This window comes from Hemitrygon akajei, chromosome 11 (assembly GCF_048418815.1).
Source record: "Hemitrygon akajei chromosome 11, sHemAka1.3, whole genome shotgun sequence".
Taxonomy (NCBI): domain Eukaryota; kingdom Metazoa; phylum Chordata; class Chondrichthyes; order Myliobatiformes; family Dasyatidae; genus Hemitrygon; species Hemitrygon akajei.
The window spans coordinates 24,987,703-25,005,475 of record NC_133134.1 but is presented as its reverse complement, the minus strand read 5'-3'; positions in this window follow the sequence as shown (position 1 = coordinate 25,005,475).

Below are 17,773 nucleotides of genomic sequence, written 5' to 3'. Positions count from 1 at the left end.
GGTGCAAGTCTCCCTCAGTAGGGCACTGGAGAATCAGCTTACGTTTTGAGCTCAGTTCTCTGAAACAGGACTTGGAATCTCAACTTCCTCAGTCAGCAATAACACTGTAGCTGGCAGACGAATATTGGAATGATGAGCCCAGGGAAATGTAAGTGACTGGAGCGGAATAAGTGAGATAGAAAGAGGTGTGGAAAATCACAAAAAGAAAGGTCTATAGCACAAGAAAGCAGTGGGCAAACCTCAGCGTTCAGACCATCCACGTACCCTGCACACACATTCCAAAAATTGCCTTAGATTTGGAATGGGAGTTGGATGTGTGGAGAGGGATATGCTTTTTAATAATTTTGGTTAACACATCTAAGTGAAAATTCTTCGTTAAAATATTTAACAAAAACAGTAGTCAAACTAAAAAAAGACCTTGATTATAATGATGAACAAAGCAATCATGGTCTAATCAATTAATCCATTAATTAATCTCCTGATAGACATCAATAGTAAATGAATGAATCACAACTCTGATTAGACTTCATTTGAACTCACCCGTGTATGATGCAAGACTTGTAGGGGTAAGTAATGTGCAGGAAACGTGGCTTTCCCACACTTGGCTTGAATTCCCCTTGGAGACCAATTAGAGTTAGTGGACAGAGATAGAAAAGGGAAGAGAGAGGCATCCTTTCTGCATTCTGATTTGTTGGCTGAGATCCAATCTGCCTTTTTCACAAGGTCTAAAAATGGGAGAGGAGCATGACTCTTGCCATTCCCTGACACTTCAATTTCTTGCCAGTACAACTGTGACACTAACATTAATAATTTAATTTCTTTATATTGATTGTATTGAGCACATTCGCACCAACCCATCACCACTCAACTTACTTCACTACTAATGACAGCACCTCTACTCCCTCAAGAGCCTGTGGAGATTCGGCATGTCATCAAAATCCTTGGCAAACCTATAGATATGTGGTGGAAGGTGTACTTACCGGCTGCATTATGTGTCCGGTATGTGAACACCAATGTATTTGACCAGATTTGGCCCATTACATCGCGGGTAAAGCCCTCCCATCCACTGAGCACATCTACATGAAACATTGCTGTAGAAAATCAGCATCCATCATCAAAGATCCTCACCACCCAGGCCATACACTTTTCTCACAGCTGCCCTCAGGTAGCAGGTAGAAGTGCCTCAGGACTCACGCCACCAGGTTCAAGAACAGTGACTACCCCTCAATCATCAGGCTCTTGAACAAAAGGTGGATTACTACACTCATTCTATTTCTGTTGTTCCCACAAATGACGGTCTCATTTTAAGGACTCTTTGTTTGTTATTTCATGCTCTTTCATTTCAGGTTATTTCATACTCATTATTTATTGCTATTTATTTATATTTGCACAGCTTGTTGTTCTTTGATCCTGTTTACAGTTACTATTCTATAGATTTGCGAAATATCCCCGCAGGAAAAGGAATCTCAGGGTTGTATGCGGTAACATGTATGTCCTCTGATAATAAATTTTACGTTGAACTTCACCTGCCCTATGACCCATCTCTGAGAGTTATAACCTTAGCATCCAGGCACCATACTCTGGAACTGCTCCCATCGATCCATTACATCTCGAGTGCTTTTCACTTTCCTTCCATTTTCTTTTAACTTGACTTTTGGGAAGCCCTAGGTGCTTATCTGGTGGCACAAAATGTGTCACTTCTTCAGGCTCTCAGCTTCAGTTAAGTTACAGATGTGTTTATAACTTGCAGGGGAATGGTTAATTCATTCTCTCAGTAGCTCATGGATCTGAGCTGCATGATTAGAACAGGTTTGAACTACTCATTTCCAGACTGTGTGGTAAACTGTAGAGGCTTTTTAAGAAAGAACATTACGGAAATGTTTAAGAATCTGTCTTGCTCTTTGCATAGAACTGCTAAGCCATTGAAGCACAAGACACTTGTGGAGTCAAAATACCCCCAGCTTCCTCCTCTCCTGGCTACCAGTTGCAGCTTCTCCATCAAAACTACCAAATTCTGGTACTTAAGTGAATTTTGCAGCATTTCTTTACTATTTACCTGTGCTTTAAAATCAAAGCTTTAAGATCTCCAAGGAAGGAGCCAAACAACATTGGCCTTTTCTTGATATAGACACCAGGTCTGAAATTAGTTTGCAATTGTACAATTTTGAGGGAAAATTGGAGAGTTAATCAACTGTTGCATACAGAGCACTAAGAGTAAATTAGCTGTCTGTGCTCGCTGCCAGGGAGATCTCTGCACTGCAGGAAGATCCACAGAAAACATCAGAATGAAGAATAATCTTTTTTAGAAAATCGTATTCAATTTTTTTTTCAGAATTCTTTTCATTTTACTTTGTAAAGTCATACTGTCGGATGATGGTTGTAACATAGTTAAACGATGCACAGCAGCGAAAAATCTGAATCCTATCTATGCACCAGTCACAAATGTTAACATTTTTTACTGTTCTCTCTTGTCCTCAATGTATGGAGAATCTAAATCGTCCTGTTACCCTATCATAGTTATTGTCATTAACATATTCGACAAACACTGCATTTATATGGCACTAATCTATGAGTAAAATCAGAGCTCAGAAACCCTGTTCACTAATAGGTTTAGCAAACATCACTCAGGGTTTGCTATCCTCTAGCTGGGTTTGCATGTGGGATACAGAAATGATTAGCAGTGCTCCAGGCATCTGTGGTCATCTCCTTCTGCACACCTGGAATTCAATAAGCATTGGAGTCCGACTGCACAGCCGTTGTATTAAAGTTAGAAAGTATTTGTTGGATGGAATTGGACGTCATTTGGTCCACAGATGGAACATGTTCATTTCTACCTGTCAGGAAATGCTGAGGTTGATTGATGAGGCCACTCAGGGAAGAGCAGTGAGTTCTCCCAGTTTGCCCGTCAGTACTGCACCACACAGACAAATTAACTGCTTATTGATTACGTTACTACCGCGGGATTTTGCAGTCGGGTATCTGTCAACTTGGTCTAAAAACAATCATGATGGTTCAGTTATGCGTAGCAGTTTGATGAACCTAATGTAACAAGGTGCATATTAATCATTCTACAACTGGCAAAAGCCATTAGAATCGGAACTGATTCTCAAGTTGTTTTTTCATGTTTATAACACATTCGTTTCTATAGGCAAGCTCTTATTCTCCATGTTGAAAGCCATACTTTTATAGTGTATAGTGAAAAAGTGGCATACTCCTCGCTTCAGCTAAGAGCTAGTCTTTTCTGGTTGAATTCCTGTCAGGTCGTATTTAAGTCATATACCTCCCCTAAAGAGAGAAGATACTAGATTTTTAAAAATCTAATCTTGGCAAATTTATGTACAAACAGAACTAAAGAAAACAACAGACAAGTGAAGCATTAAACAGCATTGTATGCATTAAACTTCAAAAGTACTAACTTGCCTACAAAGTATCCTGGGAGCACCCAAGGTCACGGAAGCCTATCTCCACAGCTACACCCAAGGTCTGTGCATTTAATAACGCCATTTTAGTGCAATTTTAAAAAGTCTATCACCACTCAAAATCAACGGAACTCCAACGGACTCTGGGCGTGATGCTTCCCCTTTAAGACGGCAAAGAGGGGATGCTGAGATGTATTAACGGTTTGTTTAAGAAAGCATGGATTTCGACTCCCAATACTGACCATCTTGCTGGCAAACATACAATCTCTGGTAAATAAAATTGAAGATCCCAGAGCTGGAGTGCTGGACCAGAGGGACTTTAGGACCAGCTGCATTTTTTGCTTAACCCCTTCTGTTCCAGACACAGCGATTCAGATTGATGGGTTCACAGTGCAATGCCAAGATAAGACTGCCGAGTCTTTCAAAGGCAGGGGAGGCGCAGTGTGCTTTATGATCAACTCCTTGTGATCCTGACCCAGACCGGGAACACTTTGCAAACAAATGCCACCCATTTTATCTGCTGTGGGAGATTTCAGCCATCACCCTGGTTGCAATGTACCTCCCACAAGCCAGTGGCAACAAGCACTAGACAAACTGAGCAATGTAATCAACGGGCATGAAGCAGCACATCCTGATACCTTCCCCATCATTACGGGGGATTTTAACCAGGCCAGCTTGAAAGTTTCTGAATGAACATTGAACCTGTGAACACTACTAAACTACTTTTTTAAAATTTCTATTTTTGCACTACTGATTTAATTTAATGATAAAAGCCTTCTTCATCACCTGATACACTTGCTTTGCCACTTCAGGGAGCTATTGATTTGTACTCCATGAACTCTTTGTACCTCACTTCTTTAAAATGTCCATTTACTGTAGTGAAGTGTGAAGCTATTTTGCAAGGGACGAACAAAATGACAAGTTCTTTGTACCTTTTGATAATTCTTTTTGCAGATTTTGAAACAAAACACCTCTTTGGAATAGAAATTGATCTAAGAGCATTCTTGTTATTTTAAAGGCAAAAGCAGGTCAATATTTCAAAACACAACTCTGTTTGAAGCTTCAAAATTACAGCAAGAATCACACTAGTTTCTGGGAAAAACATTTTTTTGGCTTTGATCAGTAGTCAGGCTATTACAGACCAGATGTGAATTGAAGTTCAGCACTTACTGCATGGTTGAATTGCAACAGGCAATCATACCCTGAAGATCTATACATTTCCATTCAACATCAACAAAATAGGTTTTGGGTTTGTTCATGGTAATGCTTTACTAATCATTGACATTTGATGACGACAGATCCTGACACGCAGGTCCAGCGTCTTGAGTTTAATCCTGACCTTGGATGCTATCCACGCTGTCTCTCTCTATGGCTGTGTGGGTGTCCCCAGGGGATTTGGTTACCTGACACATGACAAAGATGTGCTGACAGGGAGGATAATTGGCAATGGTAAATTCCTTGTGTAGGAGAGTGAGGAGTAGAGATGGGTGGAAGCTGATGGATATGTGAAGGATAATAGGTTATATATAAGGAAAGAAGAAGGGAAAGAGAGTGCTCTGAGAGCTGGTAATTACATAATGGGCTGAGTGCTTTCCTTCTGTGTTATAAGAAAATATGAGATCTTCATTGTTTTACCTCACTTTTGTTATGTAATGACCTGTATGGATGAGACAAGATGGCACCAGCAACCAGCAACAACATCCTGCGGGCAGCTCACAAAACTACTTCTACATTTTCTTTTAAATGTGCTTCTTCTTCTGAACTGCGATTGATTTCAACCTGTAATTTCCATTTTGATGGTGTAATTTTGGGCCAGCTGAGCAATTGGTCACTTTTGATGTCTCCTGGGGAATTGAGCGAGGATGAGAGCGGAGAGTGTGGCCTTTGTTTCCTACTGGTGGAACACGAACCCACGGTCAGCTGCATTACTCCTCACTGACTAAAGCATGGAGCAAGGTAGAAATCAACAAGGACGGGAGTGGAAAACGAGCCATCTGCCTGTATTTGACTGATCTCCCTCTTGTTGCTGCTAGAGGACGGTACAGGTTTGTTCACCTCAGCACAACTCGTGGCTGTGGGACGCTGCAGTTTGATGCTTAATACCCTCAGCACTTAACGTGCACCGCTGTAGAGGAACACGCACAACACGCTGGAGGAACTCAGCAGGTCGGGCAGCATCTGTGGAAACGAGCATCAGACTGTTCATTTCCATGGATGCTGCCTGACTTGCAGAGTTCCTCCAGCATGTTGTGCGTGTTGCTTTGACCCCAGCATCTGCAGAGTATTTCCTGTTTACCGCGGTAGTGGACGTGCTTGCGGAGGACTCTGCAGTTCACGTTCCACGTGTTTCGGGTTACTCTCTTTTTTTGCTGTTTGCGCAATTTGATCGAGGCACTTCATCGCGGAACAGGCTCTGTGGCTGAAGCCTGCAGTCATCGACACAGCGCTAAACTGAAGTGACTCTGTGACCGTCACCCCACACCATTTCAGGGGCTCTAGAGTTTGACGTTTAACGTTCTGTGTGTTACTTGCTCACTATTTGATGTCTGCTCAATTTGTTCTTTTTTTCTCACGTCCTTTGTTTGACGTTTTCTTTAAGCAGGTTCCGTGGTGTTTCTTTATTTCGTGGCTGAGAACAAATCTCAGGGTTTTATACTGTATACACAGTATGATATGAAATGTACTTAGAAATTTTGAAACAAAGTTTTTCACTGTACCTCTACACATGAGTAAATAACCAACAAGTTTACCTATTTGAAATGACTGCAGCAGGACAGGTGATGTGATCTAGCCATGGTATCTGGGAAGTGTTGTAAGCCATTGCGAAACACATCATTCATGTCTTCAGGGAAAGTCTGCAGCACCAGGAACATCACATTCAGTGAACTAGAGCCTGAGATTTGGAGGCTTTGAAGCATGAAGGAGGAAGGAATTCAGCAGAAGCTGATACTTAGGAGGGTGTTACTCTGAGTGAGTAACACGGAAGCCTCACGGAAAAAAGCATAAAATCTTTCTGAAATAGTGAACTATAGATGTAAAATGAAGGAGAAGTGGAAAGAAATTGGCATCGGTAAACGTAAAAGACAGGAACAGGAGTAGGCCAACTGGCCCGTCGAGCCAGCAAGGCCATTCAATAAGATCATGGCTGATCGAAAGAAATAGTAAAGGAATATTAGTTGGACTAAAAGACAATAAATCCCCAGGTTTGGATGATCTGCATCTTTAAAGTTTGAGACAGTAGGTGCACAAGTCATCAACTTCCAAACTTCCCGAACAATAGCAGGCACAACCCCCCTTTAAAAAAGGATAGTGATAAAAACAGGAAACCTCAGGTCAGGTCAGTAGTGGTTGATAAGCAAAATTAAAGATGCAATTTGCCCATTTGCCTTTGATGCCATGAGCTCTAAGCTTTTGTAGCAGTGTCCCATCTGAGATTCTGTCAAAGGCCTAAGTGAAGTCCCTGTAGGTTACATGGAAGAGGGAAAACAAGAGGTAATTTCCAGTTATCTGACTGTAAGTGGTGAAAAGTCATTGGGATCATTACTGAGCCCCAGGATTTTCATGAATATATGGTTGCCTTTATTAAGAGGATTTGAACAGAAGAGTTGAGATGTTTTACTGCAACTATATCAGGCTTTTTTTTAAAAAAAATTATTAGTTTTTTTATACATTTTCTACATAGCTACAGATAAAAAAAAACCCCGGATCAAAATGAAGAACGTTGATACAGTGCAAAAATAAACATACAATAATAATATGATACAAAGAAAGATAATTGAGAAAGCACCCAAATTGAAGACATGTAAAATTAATGTCCTCCCCAAGCCCCGCAACAAAAAAAACACTCCAGACCAACCACAACACAATATAGAGAATATAAATCAGGACAATCAAACCCCCAAAACTGTAAATACACTTAGCAACAGAAGATACTAATGCCTACTACAAAAAAAAGAGCTGAAAACAAGGGACCGAAAAAAAACCCTAGTTAAGAGGAAGGTTATGAAAGTACTCAATAAAAGGTCCCCAGACCTTATGGAACTTTAAATCCGAATTAAGGACTGAATAATGAATTTTTTCAAGGTCTAAGCAGGCCATAATATCGTTAAGCCATTGAGCATGTGTGGGCGGGGCAACATCTCTCCATCTAAGGAGGATTAAACGTCTAGCCAGGAGAGAGGCAAAAGATAATATTCGACACTTAGTCGAACTCAGACGTAAATCTGTCTCACCCCAGAAACCGAACAAAGCAATTAAAGGGTTAGGTTCTAGGTGGTGATTCAGAATATACGATAATGTTATGAAGACATCTTTCCAAAATTTCTCCAAGCTAGGACAAAACCAGTACATATGAATGAGAGAGGCCTCGCCCCTTTTGCATTTATCACAAAGCGGACTGATGTTAGGGTAAAATCGAGATAATTTAGATTTAGACATATGGGCTCTATGAACAATCTTAAACTGTAAAAGGCAATGGCGAGCACAAAGAGAGGTTGAATTAACCGATTTGAGAATCGAGTCCCAAGTCTCATCGGATAAAGAGGTATTTAAATCATGCTCCCATGCCATTTTAATTTTATCCACAGGGGCACGTCGTAGGGCTGCTAATTTATCATGAATAAATGATATTAAACCTTTACCTAGTGGATTAATAGAAAGAAATAAGTCCATAACATTTTTCTCAGGCATTTCAGGGAAGTTAGGGATTAAAGGAGTAATAAAGTGTCTAATTTGGAGATATCTAAAAAAATGAGCATTAGGCAGATTGAACTTAACAGAGAGCTGTTGAAAAGAGGCGAAGCGATTATCAATAAAAAGATCTTCAAAATGTCTAATGCCCTTCCTGTACCAAACATGGAAGGCTGAGTCATACGTAGTAGGTAAAAAAAGGTGATTATGTAAGATAGGGCTAGAAAAGGAAAAACCATGGAAACCATAAAATTTCCTAAACTGAGCCCATATACGCAAAGTGTGTCTGACAAGAGGATTAGCTATTGATCTGGACAGACTACTAGGGAGTGCAGAGCCAAGAAGTACAGAGATAGATAATTCTTTAGTGGAGCTCAACTCCATTGCCACCCAGTTAGGGCACTCGGGTTGGCCATGGAAAAAAGACCAAAAGGTAGCACAACGTATATTGGCTGCCCAATAGTATAAACAAAAGTTAGGTAAAGCCATGCCACCCTCTTTTTTAGATTTTTGGAGATAAACTTTGTTAATTCTAGAGCGCTTATTCTTCCACAGATATGACAAAATAATAGAGTCTAAGGAATCAAAAAAGGATTTAGGAATAAAAATTGGGATTGATTGAAATAAATATAAAAGTTTAGGGAGAACATACATTTTAACAACATTAATACAACCTACCAAAGACATAGATAGAGGTGACCATTGTAACAGACTCTGTTTAATAGTATATGAAAGATTGGCAAAATTTTCACGAGAGAGATCTTTAAACTTCCTTGTGACTGTAATCCCAAGATAAGTAAATTGATTGTGGACTACTTTAAAAGGGAGATCACGAAATGTTAATTCTTGTGCTTCTTTATTAATTGGGAAAAGTTCGCTCTTATGTAAATTAAGTTTATATCCAGAGAACTGGCTAAACTGGTCAAGAAGTGAAAACATTGGAGGTAAGGATGTAGACGGATTTGAAAGAAAAAGTAATAAGTCATCAGCATAAAGAGAAACTTTATGCTCAACACCCCCTCTCCAAATCCCGGTCAGTTCAGGACAATTTCGAAAAGCTATCGCCAAAGGTTCTACAGCCAAATCAAAGAGAAAGGCACTTAAAGGGCATCCTTGACGGGTGCCACGTTTGAGGTTAAATAACTGGGATTTCTGAGAATGAGTTAAAACAGAGGCAGTAGGACACAAATACAGCAATTTGATCCAAGAGATAAAACTTTGACCGAAGTCAAATTTTTCTAAAACTGCAAAAAGGTAGTTCCACTCTATACGATCAAATGCTTTCTCTGCATCAAGGGAAATAACACATTCAGGAATCCCAGTTGGAGGTGAATATAAAATGCTAAATAAACGCCGAATGTTAAAAAAAGGAAGACGGTTTTTAATAAAACCAGTTTGATCATCAGAAATAATAGAGGGAATGACAGTTTCTAATCTATAAGCCAAAACTTTGGCCAAGATTTTAACATCAACATTAAGCAATGAAATCGGCCTATACGAGGAACACTCTGTTGGGTCTTTACCCTTTTTTAATAAAAGAATAATAGAAGCCTCATTAAAAGAGGGTGGCAATTTGCCGTAGTTAAATGAGTCAGATAATACTGAAAGTAACTGAGGGGAGAGAAGTGAAGAGAATGATTTATAAAATTCTACGGGGAACCCATCAGGTCCAAGAGATTTCCCTGAGGACAATGCAGAAATTGCAGAAGATATTTCTTCTGATGATATAGGCGCATTAAGTTTGGCTTTAAAATCAGATGAAAGCGAAGGAATATTCAGATTATTTAAAAAATGATCGATAGAGATATTGTCATTCAAAGATTCAGAGGAATAAAGTCGAGAATAGAAATTTTTAAATGCGTCATTGATTTCTAAGTGATCCGATGTAAGGTCTCCATTCTCCTTCCGGATCTTTGTAATATGTTGTTTGGCTTTGGAATGCCTCAGCTGATTGGCTAGAAATTTACCAGATTTGTCACCATGAATATAAAAACAACTCTTACTTTCAAGAAGTTGGCGTTTGACAGGTTGAGTGGACAGAAGGTTAAATTTAGTTTGAAGTTCTACAGGTTTCTTGTATAGTTCAGGATTCTTAGTTTGAGCATACAGTTGATCCAATTCTTTAATCTGATTAATGAGGTTTAATCGATCTGCACAGGACTTTCTATTAAGATTTGCTGTATAGGAGATTATTTGACCCCTCAGATATGCCTTCATGGCATCCCAGACAATCTGGGATGACACTTCAGGTGATGTATTGGTGTTAAAATAAAAGGTTATCTGATCCTTGATAAATTTTAGAAAATCATCATCCGATAGTAAAGTCGAGTCAAACCGCCAGTGTTTATTCCTCTGAGGAAGGCCAGGAAAATTTAAATTCAGAGTAATTGGGGCATGGTCAGAAATCAGTATACTCTGATAATCATAAGAATAGACAAATGGAATGAATTGATTGTCGAGTAAGAAGTAGTCAATTCTAGTAAAGGTATGGTGAACATGTGAAAAAAAAGAATAATTTCTCTCAGTAGGATGAAGGAAACACCATATATCAGAGATACCATAATTAGAGAGAAACTATTGAATAGCTGAGGCAGATTTAGTAGGTGGCCTAGTAACAGAGGATGATCGATCCAAACTAGGATCTAACCAACAATTGAAATCACCACCCAGTATAAGAGAGTATGAGTTTAAGTCTGGTAGTGAGGAGAAAAAACGTTCAAAAAAATTAACATCATCAAAATTGGGGGCATACAGGTTTGCTAGTACAACTTTAGTATTATATAGTTTACCAGAAACAATAACAAAACTGCCATTTGTATCAGATATCTTATTATGGAGTTCAAAAGGAATATTTGAGTTAATAAGGATGGAGACCCCCCTAGCTTTGGCAGCAAAGGATGAATGAAAATGCTGACCCGCCCACTTTGACAAAAGCCGGGAGTTATCAGAACAACAAATATGAGTTTCTTGAAGGAAAGCAATGTCCGCTTTGAGTTGTTTAATATGTGAGAAGACCTTCCTTCTTTTAACAGGGTGATTCAATCCCTTTACATTCCAGCTCACAAATTTAAGTGTATTAACCATTATCAATTGTTAGTGCGTAGAAAGCAGCAGGCATATAAAAAGTCAAGCAGTACAATAACAGTCTGGGAGCAAAAATGTAAACATAGATTCGTAAAATCAAAACAGAAACATGTCCTGAGTAACAGAGAAAAGCAAAGGAAACAGTGAGTGGTGTTGGAACTGGAGAACCCACCCCATCCTCCCAACCCAAAACTAGACGGCTACCAAAAAAAGCAGTTAGCTCTACCAAAAAAATTAACCCGTATGACTTCCAGTTCTGTGTCGTTAACAACAGTTCCGTATAAATACTATAGCAAATGGTAACTAGTTTATGCACTAGAAAACATAACAAATAGGAACAGCTTCAGCAGAAGTGTGAGACTTAATACAAAGAAAATCAAAAGAAAACCAAAACTAACTTACCCACGAAAAATTATAGAAGATTAAAAGAAAAAAAAAGGGAGGGAGAAAAGAGGGAAATTATAGATTCGAAAAGAGTACATATCAACCATTTACAGAAAAAAAAGCAAAACTTAAACTATGAATCAACCAACAGGGAGGCCTTCAATAAAAACTCCCAACCTCCAAAACAAGTTAAAGTCAATTGTAGATCTCTATAGATAAAGTTATACAAGAATACAATAGATTGCACAAGTACAAACTAAACGTCCGCAGGGAAACATTAAACTCGGATTATCTATTTAGAAAAAATGCACCAAGTCCAGGGAGAGATTGTCTACAGTCCTTAGAGTCTCAATAGATAATGACTGAATTATTCAAGTACAGTCTGAGTCAGGAAAAAAAATAGCTTTACTACGAGAGGTACTTATCCACCATTTTAGAAGGTCAGACCGGGTTCCTGAGGAGACGGGATAGCCGGAAGACTTCCAACAAATGCCTCAGCATCCTTCACTGATTTAAACCACTTATATTCTCCAGTAGTAAGCGTAATTCGCAGGTCGGCTGGATTGTGAAGAGAGGGTCTAAAACCACGATCAAAAAGCACTTTCATTACACCTTTAAACTCAGCACGCATCTTCAGAACCTGGGGGGCAAAATCCTCCACAAAACGAATGACTGTATTTTGAAAAGCAAAAGTACCTCTGCGGCGTGCCTTCATAATCAAACGGTTTTTCACCTGGTATTGATGAAAGCACAAAATTACCGGCTGTGGGCGGGAACCCAGATTTGCACGGGGAACGTAGATCCTGTGTGCTCTTTCAGGCTCAGGTGGAGTCGGAAGAAATTCTTTCCCAAAAATCTCACAGAGAAAATCGGAAAAAAATTTCACGGGAGAGCCCTGTTCGGTGGCCTCTGGCAAACCAAGAATTTGTAGATTACAACGTCTGCTACGGTTTTCAAGATCCACCATTTTGGAAAAAAGCTTACAAATCTGCTGCTCTAGGCTGGAGCAGAGGGTTTCCAAATATTGGGCACGGCATTTTAAATCTTCAGAAGTTGAGTCGATGCAAGATAAATGTTCGGCATGTTCGTCCACTCTAGTGTTGATCTGATCCAATTTGACATCCAGCTGGTTGAAAGAAGTTCTAAATTCCTTTAAAATATCTTGTCGATGCTGTTCCAAAGCAGCGAGACTGTCAACTGGCAAAGTTGAAGACATTTCTTTTTTCCCGGTTTTAGTACTTTTGTTAGACATTATAAGATAGATGTGTTCGCAGGCAAGTAAGAGAAACCTAATAAAATACCTAACTAAGGGTTAAGAATGGAGACATATAGTGCAAAGGTAGGGAAAATGACGGAGCAAAGGTTTGGAACAGCTAAACAGTCGCCATCTTGCCGGAAGTCCAACTATATCAGGCTTGGTGAAACCATATCTGGAATATGATGTGCAGATCAGGCTCTCGGCCTAAGGAAGGATATACTTGTAAGAGAGTACCCAAAGGCTCACTAGATTGATTACTGAGATGTGCTAATTGTCCTGTGAGAAGAGATTAAGCAGATAGATCCACACTCTCCTGAGTTAGGAAAATAAGAAACGATGAAACACTTAAAATCCCTACAGGGCTTATCGGGGTAAATGTTTCTCCTTGCTGCAGTGTCTCGCTTTACAAAAAAATCGCTCTCAAAAAGGGGCTGTCATTCAGGAATGAGAAAGAAATGAATCGTTAGAATTCTCTTCCCAGGAAGCCACTGTTCTGTAGTCTACTGAAGATAAAGATGGATCAATTTTTCGATGTCAAGGAAATCAAGAGATATGGAACTAGTGCAGAAATCTGATGATCAGATTACTAGTGCTGTAATCTGATTAAATGATGGAGCTGGAGAAAGGAGCTTTCCCTGCTTCTAATTTTTTTAAATATTCATTTGATCCTTAAAATACTTCTGGTGGGTGGGAGGAGGGGGGGAAACATTTTGTGCACTGAGAAGTTTGATATTATCAAACAATGTTCAAGTAATTTCTCTAAAGATTTATTCTATACAAAATAGACACCAGGTCATTCTAAGAAGTGTTTTTGATCAGGACCTGTAAGAAGATTTCTCAGCTGGATTTATTTACTTAACCTCTTTGTACTTTATGTCCCGATCTAGTGTTATATTATACAGTATCACTTAAAAGTTTAGATGCCCTGCTTATCATATATAATTCTGCCTTGATGACTTGATTACATTATTTGAGTATATTAAATGTAAGGATCTTTGGATAAGGAAAAATAATACTTAATTATTTTAATAGTTAATGGGGTGATTTGTTAAAGACATATGGTTCTTGTTGAAGTTGAATTATCATTCAGCCATACATGAATACAGCAGCATTAAATAGCATTCCTCTGGGGCCAAAGTGCAAAACACACACAGCACATTCAAAACAGTGAGCAAAAAAAAAAATACAGTCACACAAAAACAATGTATGTATAGTCCAAGCCCCTGAGGGACAGGTCCCACAAATTCTATTGATCCCTGCCATTCCACTGATTGAACACTGGAGGGCAGTACTGATGTGAGAGGCCAGCCCCCAACTGAGCATAGACACCATGTCACACCGCCTCTGGTATCTCTCTCCTGGACTGCGGCAGTAGGCAAGCCCCTGGCTTGAGGCCCAGTCCTTGCTACAACCAAGGCCATGCAGCTCCCACACTGCCTGTTGCAGCACCAAACAATGGAAAAAGACCTGCAGCATCTTACATTATCAATGTCCAACAGGGTCTTACAATTGCAAGAGAACATCCAAGACAAGTACCTTACTCTTAAAATGTAAGCTTAACTGTGAGGAAGTGTTTGTTAAATAAAAACTGTAATCCAAGAATCTGAGATTTAACTTTGCAGTTACCTTTTGAAACTGAAATTGAAGCAACAGGATTAGAACTAGCAAATTAAAAAATCACTCCTCAAATAAATTTCCTACTGCCTGTTTTGTGTTTAAGGACAATTTCACTTCCCAAATCAAAAAAAAGTTTAAAAATCTTTCATATGACCAATAACTTAAGTAAAATCCATGCATTTTAATCCTTAATTTTTCAACAGCCTATAAAAATTAGAGTGTAAAGGAATTTCAACATAATCAAGTCTTAAGTTTAATGATTGTTAAGTTTGCATTATCTTGTCATAAAAAGAAAAGTGCAAAGGGCAATAAATGCCAATAATAAGGCAAACCTGTGAGAGTTTCTCATATGCAGTATAACCAATCGATAATCTTCAATTTGATAGCCCTGTTATTAATAAATTTCAGTCTGAATAATTCGATAATGTTCTGCTTCAGTATAACCTCACCTTGTCTCTAATTTGTATCTCATTCCAAGGTTGCAGAACAATAGGTTACTTCATGTGTATCCATTACCATTACCTTCACATCTACTTACTTCCGTAGTACAGGTAACTCAGGCAGAAAAGCATGGGATCAACTGGAAAGAATAAATGGATAAAAATACATTGGAGAAAAAAAGAGAAGTGAAAGTTAACATCATGTTATCAGTGATAAATGTAATTTTTCTTTTAAAGTTCCCATAAATAAAACATCTTCATTTATTTACTGGTACATAATGTGTTTAAACACACACTATTAAACAAGACGATGTATTCATTTTGAATTACAGCAGAGTAATGCCTGACTCTAAACTTTAATTGTTTTTAATCTATTCTCTGAGTGACCTCCTGCGAGCTGCCTTGGTTCCAAATTCAGCAGGGTTTGTTGCCAGTACTGAGCATGCCATTAAATGATTAAATTAACTAAGGATGCATAAGCCCACAAACAAGAAGAAAAAAACAACTATGAGAGAAAGGTCTTTGTTCTGGAAGAGGGAGAAGAAACCAAGACATAAAAATGGTTTCTGAAACAAAATAGCTACAAATAACGTCACATATCGATTGTAGCTTATTGTGAAAATAAATGAGTCTTCCTTTAATTGCTTGTTTTCTGACTGGTGGTTGAAATATGGATTTCAACATACACTTGTGCTTTCTGATTGGGACCAAAGCTGTTAAAATTATTGGAAAATACAATCTGAAATTGGATATCAAAATTCTATAAATATGAAGCAAATCAAGTAACAAAGTGGGGGCTTCACAATTAAAACAGCCATCACTAAATGTGCTGGACGGTTTTTCAATTATCGTGTGGTTAATGCAACTTAAAGAAAATCACTAAGCACTTCAATTGTCGACATTTGAACAATGACACCTACAAACTGAAGGGAAAGCAAGGTGTCCAAAGCTACGTGGCCCTCCCACAGTCAGCCAATGTTGGCTGACCTGAGTTTGCAGTCTCAAAAAGCATGCTCTCAATTTCCTGATGTTTTACAACTCTTATTTTTGATTCTGTAAATTGATTGGACTTTTATTCTGTCATTTTGATCTGCTGATATGCATTATTTCATCTCATTAGCAAGAATGTTGATCACTGCTTTGCTGTGCCCATCGCAAATAAAAAAGCTCGTATATTAACTCCAGACCAGGGTCTTTCTAGTGAATCCATTCTGAGTTAAGAAATATATTTAACAACTAAAATGATATTTGGGTTCATTTGAACACTGGCCATCAGAACAAGTGGCATGGGATTGAAGATAAAGTTGGATTCCAGATTCACCTCATGTACTGAAAATAGAAACATATAAGATTATGGAAGAGATAGATAAGATAGAGGTAGGTGAGACTAGATCTAGGAGACATACTCTCAGGATTCGGGGTAGATTTAGGACAGAGATGAGGAGGAACTGCTTTTCCCAGAGAGTGGTGAATCTGTAGAATTCTCTGCCCGATGAAGCAGTGCAAGCTACCTCAGTAAATATATTTAAGACAAGGTTGGATAGATTTTTGCGAAGTAGGGGAATTAATGGTTTATGGGGGAAAGGCTGGTAGGTGGAGATGAGACCATGGCCAGATCAGCCATGAACTTATTGAATGGCGGAGCAGGCTTGTCGGGTACACAACTTGCCAATGGACACATATTACTGAAGGACTGTCCTTACGACCCCATCAAGTTTGGGAAATGGTTAAGGGTTAGGAAAGATTGGACCAGTCATGGTAAATGACTAATGAAGAAACATGCTCTTAGCTGAATACTGTTCTGGCCCTGGGAAAGGGGTACACTTAAATACTTAAATGGAATTTCCTGATACTCGAACCTAGGATACAGAGGTTGTCTCGTGAGGAACTGATGCAAAGGTCAGCACAATAATTTGGAGTTTAGAAGAATGAAAAGCAATCCTCCTGAAAATATATTCTGAGGCAGATTGGTAGGGTCGATGCTGAGAAGGTGTTTTCCCAGTCGGGGAATCTGGAACTAAGGCATAATTTCAAAATAAGGGTTACCCCACTTAAGGTGAAGGTGAGGGGGATTGTTTTTTTTTCATTACTGAGGTTGTCATGAATCTTTTTGTATTCAGCTGTGGCATCTGACTCATTGAATATAATCATAGTGTGAGCTAAATTAAAGGTAATGGTAACCAGGCAGGGAAGTTTCTTTAAAAGCAAAATCAGACCCACAATGATCTTTTTGAATGTTTGACAGGCTGTATGGACCAGTCCATCTCCTGGTTCTTAACCCAAGGGCTGTTTTCTGTAAAATAACACTTTTATGGAGTACATTGATGGGGGTGCAACAAGTGAGAGAGCAGGGGTGAGGAGAGACAATGTTTCTAATCAGGATGAGAACTTTAAGCTCAAGGCATTGCTTAAACAGGAGAGAGGATAAGCCAACAAGCACAGGGGAAAGGAGACTACATGACTTAGGCATGTAGGGTTTTGGAGCAATTGAGTGTTTCTCTCATTTACAATGTAGAACATAGAACATTACAGCACAATACAGGCCCTTCAGCCCACGATGTTGTGCTGACCTTTTAAGGTATCCCTCCATTTTTCCGTCCATGTGCCTACCTAAGGGTCTCTTAAATATCCCCAATGCATCTGCCTCTACATCACCCCCGGCAGCATGTGCCACACACCCATCACTCTCTGTTTGAAACAAACTTACCTCTAACATCAGCCCTCTGGTTTAATGCTTCAACCCCAAGAAAGTTAAACTCAGAAAACCATCATTAATCGGATCATAGAGCTGAAACAGGCCCTTCTGCCCATAACGTCCATGCCAGACCATCAAACTCTCATCCATATTCACCCCATTTGCCAACTCTTGGTCTGTAGTCCAC